Source organism: Echinops telfairi, unplaced genomic scaffold (assembly GCF_000313985.2).
Source record: "Echinops telfairi isolate 266 unplaced genomic scaffold, ASM31398v2 ScPeMD7_24;HRSCAF=84, whole genome shotgun sequence".
In the NCBI taxonomy this organism is placed as follows: domain Eukaryota; kingdom Metazoa; phylum Chordata; class Mammalia; order Afrosoricida; family Tenrecidae; genus Echinops; species Echinops telfairi.
The window spans coordinates 6,116,421-6,127,598 of NW_022103921.1; the positions used below are offsets into that span (position 1 = coordinate 6,116,421).

Genomic DNA, 11,178 nt, shown 5'->3' on the forward strand with positions numbered 1-11,178 from the left:
CTGGGCTCGAACCAATGTTTCAATTAGTCGTGGAGGATTAAGCATTTGCTCCACCTCAGGCCCTTCCGGACCCCTGGTCACCCAGAAGTCACACCCTGGGCTGCTAACTGCAACGTCCGCAGCTGGCAACGACAGCTGCTCCGCGGGAGAAAGATGAGACTTTCTGCTCCCATCGAGACTTGTCTTTATGGTTGTTGGGTGCCGCCAAGTCAGGTTCAACCCACAAAAGAATTGGCGCATCTGAAATTGCGGTGCTGGTGTAAAATCTTGGAAGTATCGGGGTCTGCTGAAAGGACAAGCAAATCCGCCCTGGAGGAAGCACGGCCAACACTCCTCGGTGGCAAGTGAGGCAAGACCTTGCCTTACTACCTACTTTGGGCATTGTATTCGTCTGGGTACTTTAGAGAAACCAATCCACAGAAACTCATGTATAAAAGAGTTTTATATAAAGGTTAAGTGCACATCAAGAAAACATCCCAACCCAGTGCTACCCAAGCCCACAAGTCCAACATTACCACATTAGCCCATATGTCCGACACCAATCCACAAAGTCCTCCTCCATCTCTCAAAACACACGCAATGATGCTGACTGCAGGAGGAAAGCCGAGTCAGTGAATGTGTAAGCATCTCAGCACTGGCAGGGGTCTCCACACGGCTGCTCCAGCACCCAGGGCTGCATCAGGGTAGGTCCATGTGGCTTCTCCTTGGGGATGTCTTGCAGGAAGTCAGCCTTGCAAGCTGAAGCAGGGAATTGCTAAGACAGCTGCACCCTGGTCCAACCATCAGAAAGCAAGAGACCCGAAAACTCAAAAGGCGAGGCTCACTGAGCCATTTATCCCTCTGCCCTTCAATTAATTCCACATGAGTTTATTTTGGTCAGGTTGGCACAATAAACGAACTCCCTCAGGCCTGTTGTCAGGAGAGACTAGTCCCTGGAAAGGGACAGTGGGCTTGGTAAAGGGGAGGGACGGCGAAAAGGAGGAAGGCCCCGATGAGGGGGATTGATGCTGGTTCAACAATGGGCTCAGGCACAGGAACCATTGTGAGGATGGTGCAGGAGTTTGCAGTCTCTCGCTGTACCGTGCACAGGGTCGCTACGTGTTCATAAAGATTTAAGTCCCCCAAACCCACGGGGTGATTGGGCCCGGCCCTAGAGGGTCACTGTGAGTGGGAATTGACCGGATGGCAGCAGGGACCTTGAGCAACGACAAGGCCCAGGTGACACCCGAGGTGCAATCGAACGAAGTGTAAGGGGTACTTGTAGTAACTTTTTACCTACCCTACTCCATATAAGAAGTCCAAGTCCGAAAATTCTTATTTGAAAAGTGAAGTACAAGATTGATAGGATCACCCAATAAAAGTACAGGAATAAGGAATCTTACTTATAAACACTGATGCAAAACACTAAGTAACTGAGCAGCCCATGGAAGGATGAACATACTCTGAGTAACTGAACATTATTTTAGGGGTTGATGCTGTTTGCTGCATGCAGCTGATGGCAACTGTGTGTAAGAGAAATGTTGCCTGACATAAAAGTTAGATAAGAATTTTAAAATAATTCACTGTATGTATAAAATCAAAAGTGAAATACCATATGAATACTAAATTTTTAGTGAAATACTACATTAATTTTTTGCCTTAAAATGATTTTAAATTTTTTATTGAGATCTTGTCTATATACCATACTACTAATTCATTTCTAGGGCACCACTCAGTGATCTCTACTACCTTTACCAAGTGGTACAGACATCGCCAAAAGTCGATTTTAAAACCCTTTCCTTCTTAATACAAGTGCTTAATAAAAGGAGAATACCTTGTTATTAATCAATACCAAGGGAAGATGTAGTTAATTTAATTCCCGAGTATTCCAACCAGGGGATCCCTGTGTACAGTCACCGTTTGTGGGTTTTAAACAGGTATTTGCATGGAATATGTCATTTGTCTTGAAACTTCTATCACAAGATTGCCGGCATCTGTCACCGATCCTGTGGTTTCCAACCATTGATTCTTCTTTGTTTTCAGCTTTCATATTCCAACCACTGGTAGTTATCAATGCATCTTAACCGCATTGAAAATAATAGTCCACACACATGCAAATACAAACACACAAAAGAATAAATACGACCTATGCTAAGATGATACCAGAAGTAATGCAACAATGGCTAAAGCAACGCGAGTCAGACCAAATGATGTGTATGTTTTAAGTGCTTCGAATTAAGTGGATAACCCTCTTGACACATTTCATCTCCAGGAATGCTACGTGAATTAACTGTTCAATGGCAAAAACGTAGCCATACTAGTACTACAAGAACACATAGGAACTTTATGTAGCAGAGCTTAGTAGGTCTTTCCTGAAATGGCAGAAAATGGAAACTGGTGAATTTGATTCGTAAAAGTCAAGAATCTCCACCATCCGCACCAAATGACACCAAGGATGGGTGCGATACGCATGAATTTATAAACCTAATAGGCTAGTTTATCTTTTCTTTCTTTAAAACAGTTTTAGCTGTACTTTACATGTCCTACAATTCAATAATTTAATCATAACAAGAAAACTTGTACAATTATCACCACAATCAATTCTAGAATATTTTCTTCTTCATTGTATTCCTTGCTAAAAGTCTAATTCTTTTTCTTTCATTGTGGCAAAAATAGACACAAAACATCCTCCGATTCCACAACTCCATATATATAATTCAGTGCCATTGATTAAACTCTTTGTGTTGTACAACTCTTACTGATATCTTCCTCCAAATTATTCCACCATCCTGAACATAAACTCAATGCTCCCTAAACATAAACTCTTCCTCCTTCACCCATGGTAACCATTGGTCAAGTTTGGTCTCTTTTTGTTTTTTTACACATTTTATTTTATTATTTTTTAAAATAATTTTATTGGAGACTCTTACAGCTCTTAATTGTATGAAGCACATTTGTACCTCTGTTGTCCTCATCAATTGGCCTCTCTTTTCTTTGGGGCTAGTTTCTTGTACATGAGAAGGGCATCTACAGTCAATTCAAATGTGTGAAACTCTCTGTGGAAAAGAGGGTGAATAGACAGCTCACAGGAAGACCACATGCGTGGCTTTTAAGCTTGCGAAAGGTTGGCCATGGTCACTCAGGTGAGAGCAGGGCAGATTAGGGCCACGTGTGAGCACTTTCATCTATTCGTCTGAAGAATATCAAAAGACTGACAACACATTGCAGTGATGTAAAAGGGCATCCTGATTATATCTATGAAAATGAAGAACATATACTGTGACCTTGTAACCTTTAGGGGGTCACCAGATACAGACACCAATAATGAACATTTTTAGCACTGATTCAAGCAGCAAGATAGTAAACAATCTAAATATCCATTAGTGGAGGGCTGTTTAAATATTAATCTACTATCAATAAAAGTTATAAATAATACTAATAAAGTCGCTAAAGAAATATCACTATATTATTAATTTGACTCATACGATGGAATGTAATATTAATCATTATTTTCCACAATAGAATGTTAGGAAAGCTCCGTCAGCACAGATAGAGAGAGCTGCCTCATTAACGACTTGCTAAATACATGGTAGAATAATGTCCTAATAAGCGTATGAGTCTGACGTTTTAAATTGCGATGTATAATACAGATTACATTTGCCTCTCCCACCCCCGTCTTCCTTATAGTATCCACCACAATCTTCAGATCTGGGAAGATAAGTGTTTTTTTTCTCCCATAATTTCCCCTCTGGCTGTTTGACTTTGTTAACTTAGAAGTAGGAACTGTGCTCTGAAGATTGATCAGCGCTTCCGGGAAGATGGGATTCACCATGACGCCTGGCCAAATATTCATCGTCCCTCATTTTAAATGGCATCTGATCTCTCCTTTTGACTTCTTCTTTAAATTGTACTACTCTGTATGTGCTTTTTTTCAGGAATCCTCTTTGGAAAGGTACCAGATTATAATAATAAATATGAATAAGTGGGAGGAGTGGTTACCTGCCAGACCCACACCGATCCAGCCAAATGATCAGACCCCTGTGTCCACTGTATTGATCATTTATCGATTGTCATCCGTCTGTGTTGCAGGTTTTAAAGAATGCAGGAAAGAATTGGATTTACACATCGATGCATCCTGCTCAGTCAAGCAGAAGGTCAAAGGGAAAGGGGAAGACGTGCAGCGAGATGCCTTGACACGGAGGGTGCAGCAGTGGGCTCACCCATTACAACGGCTGTGAGAATGGCGCAGGACTGGGCGCGGTTTTGTCCCGTTGGACATCGGGTCCCCATGAGTCGGAGCCAACTTGATGTCACCCACCAGCAACAATCTATGCCTCGGACTCTCTTTCCAGACTCAGTTTCCGACATCAATCCTACAGCAATCGACAGCAAATGGAAGCAACCGTGAAAAAGAAAACAAAGTTTTCCTTCTTCGTTTCACGACCCACATGTTGAATTGTTGGTGTATATTCAAACACATATACTTGATATGCCTTGCCCACAGAAACGGGAAACAGAGAGAACTGTCAAGGAGCCTACAATGTGAGAGGGGAGCGGAAATAAGCCCAGAATGAACGTGAATACAGGCGTGTTCTTTCTTTTCTTGACAGTTGTCACCTTGACCTGTCAGTGTCAGGGAAGAACTGTGCGCCACGGGGCTTTCGGTGGCTAAGTTGTTGAGAGTAGCCTGCCAGGTCTTTCTTCGGAGGCACCTCTGGGTGAACCTGAACTTCCCAAACTTTCAGTTAGCAGCCACTGTTTCCGCGATCGAGGGACATCCTCATTCAGGCAGGATGTGCAAAGTGTTCAATAAGAGCTAGGCATATGGAGGAACAGCGATGGAATCCAGTTTGATAACTAATCAACAGCCGAGCCCACTCTCCATTAAGTACTTCCTGTGTGGCAAACACTAGCTTGGTGTCTGGAAAGTACTTCCGCCAAGGAGCAGACAAAAGCTCAGAAAGTGGTGTCTTGCCCAAAGCCACACATGAAACGTGCGTATTTAGAGCTGAAACCTAACAGAGTATGTCCACTCTGGAGCCTGGCCAAGAGCGCTTCTCACACCTTCTTCCGTGGCATGATGCCAAGCAAGCCCACCATGTGTCCTGTGGCTGTACAATCAGATCTTGAAATCAGGTCAGTCATGGCTGATGCAAAACAAGTGGAACAGAGTCAACATTTTTAAAGTTAGGTGATAAAGGACGCTACTTGGGATGAGAAGAATTCCAGGTCAAAGGCTGGGATACTCAGAAGAGCCATAGTCAGTCCCTTCAGGATTCTGAGGCAGGAAACGGGCTGATAAGCCAAGACTATGGAAAACACACCGATGGAGAGCGGTTTGCTGGCTGCCATCTTTGAGGAGGGGCACAGTTGTTTCTGACTCTGTGGGTCAAGAAATTTGGTTGCTAGGCGATGCACACACCAAACTTATTTTTTCAAACAAGGATTGCGTTTCTACCAGTGCACGGACCTACACGTTTTCCCCGGTTGGTTATCATTTCAGCTCACTCGCATTCTACAAATGTGGGTCCATTGTGATTTCGCGTCATTGGCAGTGACTGAGCGGAGACGAGTCCTTCGGTCTTAAGCCCTGATTATTCGAAAGACAAAACAACAAACTTTCTGTTGCATTTTGATTTGTCCAAAGCTCAAACGAAATACAGTTAATGGGTCTGTGCTGTGACCCACAGCATAACGAAGGTGTAAGTTCCCTGCACAGAAAAAGAAAAACAAATACTGAAAACAATCTATGTCCAATGATTGATTTAATTCCAGAAGTGATTACATGAAGCTTGTAAGTAAAAACACTAGTTGCTGCTAATGATATTAGCTTTACACACACACTTCATTTCTCTGAACAGCTTAGGATGGGTCCAAATATAATTATACTAATCTTACAAACGCAAGCTCAACACTAAACTGTTTAGAGTAAGTTTTCAAATCCATGACTTACGGTATAAACTCGTGTATAAGTCGAGTTTCTCAGCACATTTTTAATGCAGTTTCTGTGGTAAAATTAGGTGCCTCGGCTGATATTCGGGTCAGCTTATACTCAAGTATATACGGTACTTTTTTACTTGTTTCTGAGTATCATTTCATGTTCAACTGACTTTGCTTTTTGAAGCAAGAAAGAGGAGATCCAAAGCCCATTAGTAGGCCACTGGAGATCCCCTTGCAGAGGGGTCTTGAGGAGACAAGCCAGTCAGGGTGCGATGTAACAACAATGAGAAATACAACTCTCCTCTAGTTCCTAAATGTTTCCTCCCCGCTCCCACTATCATGACTCAAATTCCACCTTGCAAGTCTGGCTAGACCAGAGGATGTACACTGTACAGATAGGAACGGAAAATCCAGGGAATCCAGGGCGGATGAGCCCTACAGGACCAGTGGTGTGAGTGGCGAAACAGGGAGGGTAAAGTGGGAATGGGTAGGAAAGAGGGAACCGATTACAAGGAACTATATGTGACCTCCTCCCTGGGGGACAGACAACCGAAAAGTGGGTGAGGGGAGACGTCGGACAGGGCAAGATATGACAAAATACCCATTTATAAACTACCAAGGGCTCATGAGGGAGGGGGCCATGGGGAGGGAGGGGAAAAATGAGGACCTAATGTCGGGGGTTTAAGTGGAGAGAAAATGTTTTGAGAATGATGTACAAATGCGCCTTACACAATTGATGTGTGTATGGATTGCGATAACAGTTGTACGAGCCCCTAATAAAATGTTAAAAAAAAAATGTCCAGATTTACTTTCCTACATTTTACTTAGAGGATTGCTGACGGCTGTGCAGAGCGAGCACTAGGGCCAGATGAAGGTGATGGTGGCCCAGCGTGGACCACAGAAGGCACGCCACGGAATTGTACCCACGGTCAGCGTTGAAAGGGCAGACCACTTGTGGCATACGTATTCTCCACAACAAAAACAGTGCAACGCTAGCCGGTGCCTTCACTTGAAAGCCCGGAAGGCACTAAGGTCTCCTAGTCAGCGGGTCCCTCATCCGGGCTCCAGAAAGAAGAGCCTGTGTGGCCAGTGTCTGGCTCCCTGCGCCCACCTCAAGCTGGGCCCACGTGGGCTGTAGGCCTGCACTGGGGCGTCGGGGAGCCCCCAGCGCTGGCTCAAGACCTCCAGGCAGCAAACCGGAACCCCAGAACCATATCCTGTCCACATCCGTGCTTTAATTAGAGTATTCACATGAAAGTCATGCAGCCAGAAATCAAACAATACATTTGCCGCTGCCAAAACAAGCGTGGCAAATTCCTAACACGCAGCCGTCCGACGAGAGAGAGAGCAAGCAGGGATGGGGAAGAGAGCCGTCCTTGGGGTGGTGTATCCCCAGCACACTGTCTGCCACACAGTTGTTCTGTGTGAAAAAGGAAAGGGGTGTCCTACGAGGCCCTGAGGGAGGGGACCTCCTTTCTGGCAACAGCCTCCTGAGGGGTCAGCCACCACGCGGCTGGCCACCTTGCTCGCAACACTTTGCTTTCTGGTCAGAAGAAAAGGCTTTGGTAGCCAAACTGATGCTCATCTGAGCCAGGGCTGATAGCACCGTTCTCAGCTGAGAAGAACACGCAGGGATGGTTTTAAAATGCTGTTCTCTCACTGCGCGGTCCCTTTTGACTCCCCATGGCCCCGGGGTGCTGCTGAGTATGACGGGGCTCCCTGGGGTTTCCTTGGCCTTGACCGTGACAGAAGTTGATTGCCAGGGCGTTGCTTTCTCAGGACCTTTGGGTGGGTTGAACAAACAACTCTTAGGTTGGCAAACAAACATTCTCACAGCGACCCTACAGGTCAGGGTAGAGCTGCCCCTGGGGGTTTCTGAGACTGTAGCTCTTCACTGGCGTGGAAAGCCTCATCTTTCTCCCAAAGGGTAGCTGGTCGTTTTGAACTGCTGACCTTGCAGATGGCAGCCCAAGGAGGCACCACCATGCCACCTCAGTTCCTCTTGGGTTGGCCGTTAAGCAAAAGGCCGGTTGCCTCACCGAGGAACTTAAATAGTTGAACTAATCACGAAGGCGCAGGATCAGATGGCATACACGTGGGCCCTTCCCAGGCCGTTTAATCCTCGTGTGTATGGTGCTTGTTACGTTCTACGACTGGGGAAGGGGGTCCTTTGTGCCTGGTTCATCTCCACCCTCTTACTCCAATTCAGCTGTGACACTGCCCTCGGGGAAAGAGATGGCCTGAGACCCCCGGGTCCGAGAGTGGGTCTCTAGGCCAGTCCTTGCCATCTGCTCAGCAGGGCAACCCCGTGTGCCCTGACACGGCTCCCAGACACTCACCGCCACTCAGCGTACTTCAGTTCTCCCCAACCAACTGTAGCCTCACTCTTCCTCTTCCATACCCTGTCCGTTCTCCTAAGGGCTCTAGACAGCCCACCCTCCTGTCCACCCGGGCAGGAACCTCGGCTCTCTCTTTGCATCCGCCTGCACTTCCTCCCTCCCCTTCCTCCAGTGTGCCTGGGGTCAGATCCTGTGAGGGCACAACATCCCTGCGGGACAGGATAAATGTTGGCGGCCCGAGTCGACAACTTACATTTGAGGTAAAAGTGCATTTAAAATGTTCTCTTCAAGAAAGCAGAAAAGAGTACAGCAATCGCAACGCGAATCCCAGGGGCCCAAGGTGGAAACGGCTTGCTTGTTCATCGAGAGATGAGTGATCAGATGAGTGGCGCGTCCACTGGATGGGGCATTACTTAAACCACAGAAGGACAGGCTGTCCTGGGCCCAGCTACGGCACTAGACCAAGGGCAGCAAGCCAATCGCGTCAAACAAGTACTGCGTACAGTCACGCGCTCACTGCCGTCCGGTGGAGGCTGACTCCTAGCGACCACCTGTGGGTGTCTGAGACTAACGCCTGACAGGAGTAGAAAACCCAGGCTTTCTCTTGAGGAGCTGCTGGTGGTTTTGAACTGACAACCATGCGGATCACAGCCCCACGCGTAATCGCTACGCCACTCAGGCTCCTTTTGCATGACGTCACGCATACAAAATACTGGAATCGGCAAATGGGCCCGGAGGACAGTTTATTAGTTGCCAGGGGCCACTGAGAGGGGGGAGAGAGCGTCGTTGCTGAGAGTTCTCTAACACTTTCTACCTGGAGACGAAAGGCGTCCAAGAGTGCTTCACCTGGTCATAAGAGGCATTCGTACTCTACTAAGGACCTTGTTGCTGGACCAGTGGTGGGATCTGAGGGCTACACTCACCAGTCATTTATTTCCCTCGTTGTTAAGCCAGTCCCGCCTCACGGCAGCCCCACACACACGGAGTACAACTGCCCCACAGGGGTTGAAAGGCTGGGACCTTGCAAGGCTATGCCGTTGGGGGACACAGATCTGCCCAGCCAGTCTGCAGGCACCTCTGGTTGGCTGGACGCAAAACAGCGATTGCTGGGCTAGTCGCGCACCTAACTGTGTCACCCTCAGACGCCCTCCCTCATGTACAGCCTGTCATACTGTCACCAAAGTAGAACTAGTTACTTGTGAGTTCGGCAAGGGAACCCCATGGGGCACGTCCACTCCACCCTACAGGAGCACTCTAAGTCAGAAGCAACCAAGTGGGGTAGAGCCCCTGATCAGAAAGTAGCTCCCCGTGTTCTCACTCTCAAGGCTCACCCAAATTTACACGACTGCACTGGGCTCAGGGGAAGGGAGTGCGCTTTCTGTAAATGGAGGCAGGTGTGACAGAGAAGCAAGACCTGGACTCCGGGCTCTGGTTAGGACGGTGTTCCATACGTGGGGTTTCAGCCAAGGCTCGCTGTCAAGGACACAATGCACTGCTGTGCGTGGGTGATGGCCTAAATATCGACACTCTCAACCATAAACACAACACCATGAGCTGGAAAGAAAGCCCTTTATAATAAAAAGGACAAAACCAACATACTTGTCCAGAACTTTTGCCTTTGTTGCACGCTCTTATAATCAAGTATACTGTACACATTGTCTCCTATGCTTCGATGAGCCGTGTTATTGTCATGGTCTGTTGAGTAGATTCTGACTCACAGCAGTCCTACGAGGTCGGATTGTCAGCAATGGCAACAATGGGCTCACACAGAACCACTGTGCGGAGGGTGCCGGACAGGCAGGGTTGGAGTCAGGAGCAACCCAATTGCACCAGGGACCGCAGCAGCCCCACTGCCCGACAGCGTGTCCTAGCTGCGCACCGGGTCCTAGCTGCGCACCGTGTAGAAGCCAGTCTTCAGGGCCTTCTCCCAGGTGCACGTGGGTTTGAACTTGGGAGTCATGGACTAAGTATAGTTTTAGTCTAGTGTCTTGTTTAAGAAAAAAGCAAATAAAAACCATTGAAGGATCTAGTCTCATAATGTTGGGGAGGAGCAGGGCAGACAACAGACAGCAAAAAGAAGCAGAGGATGTAGCCCTGTTATAGTTTAGGGAGCACTTTCACACGGAACATTGATTTGGTCTCTCCCCAAAATGCCTTTAGAGGCAAATCTTCTATTATCCTCTTTATTATATTCTACATTATCTCCAGCATGACAGAAAGTAAGACCTTTAACTATTAAAGATTAAATTACTGACCCCACCCATTTTTAAGTGACATAAAGATATATTCCTATATAGCAGACGTGTTCCAAGACTGAAAATTGAAACAGAAAAGGTTTCACCTCTATCTGAAGCATAAGACAGTTCCCTAGCCAGAGAACTCAGGCATCAAGTTTTTCAAATACTGAGTCGAATATCAAGTAGTGGGAGGGGAATGGCCATCACTTAAAAATGGAAATCATGCAAAATCCAAGATGCGTACCAGATGGTGTTAAATCTCTAGTTCCTCTAGTTACTAAATGCTTCTTCCCCCACCCACTATCATGGTCCCCATTCTACCTTACAAATCTGGCTAGACCAGAGGCACAGATAGGAACTGGAAACACAGGGAATCCAGGACAGATGATCCCTTCAGGACCATTGGTGATAGTGGCTATACCGGGAAGGTGGGGTAGAAAGTGGGGAACTTATCACAAGAATCCAAGAATCTACATGTGGCCTCCTCCCTGGGGGATGGACAACAGAAAAGTGGGTGAAGGGAGACGTCAGACAATGTAAGAAATGACAAAATAATAATAATTTATAAATTATCAGGGGTTCATGAGGAACGGGGAGTAGGGAGGACGGGGGAAAATGAGGAACTGATACCAAGAGCTCAAGTAGAAAGCAAATGTTTTGAGAATGATGAGGGCAACAAATGT

General features: G+C 46.7%; 1 protein-coding gene across 1 annotated transcript in view; it reads right to left on the minus strand.

Moving 5' to 3' along the window:
* The window catches only part of LRCH1 (leucine rich repeats and calponin homology domain containing 1), a 157,589-nt gene that overhangs the window by 129,377 nt on the left and 17,034 nt on the right, over nucleotides 1–11,178 (minus strand). The window lies entirely within an intron of this gene.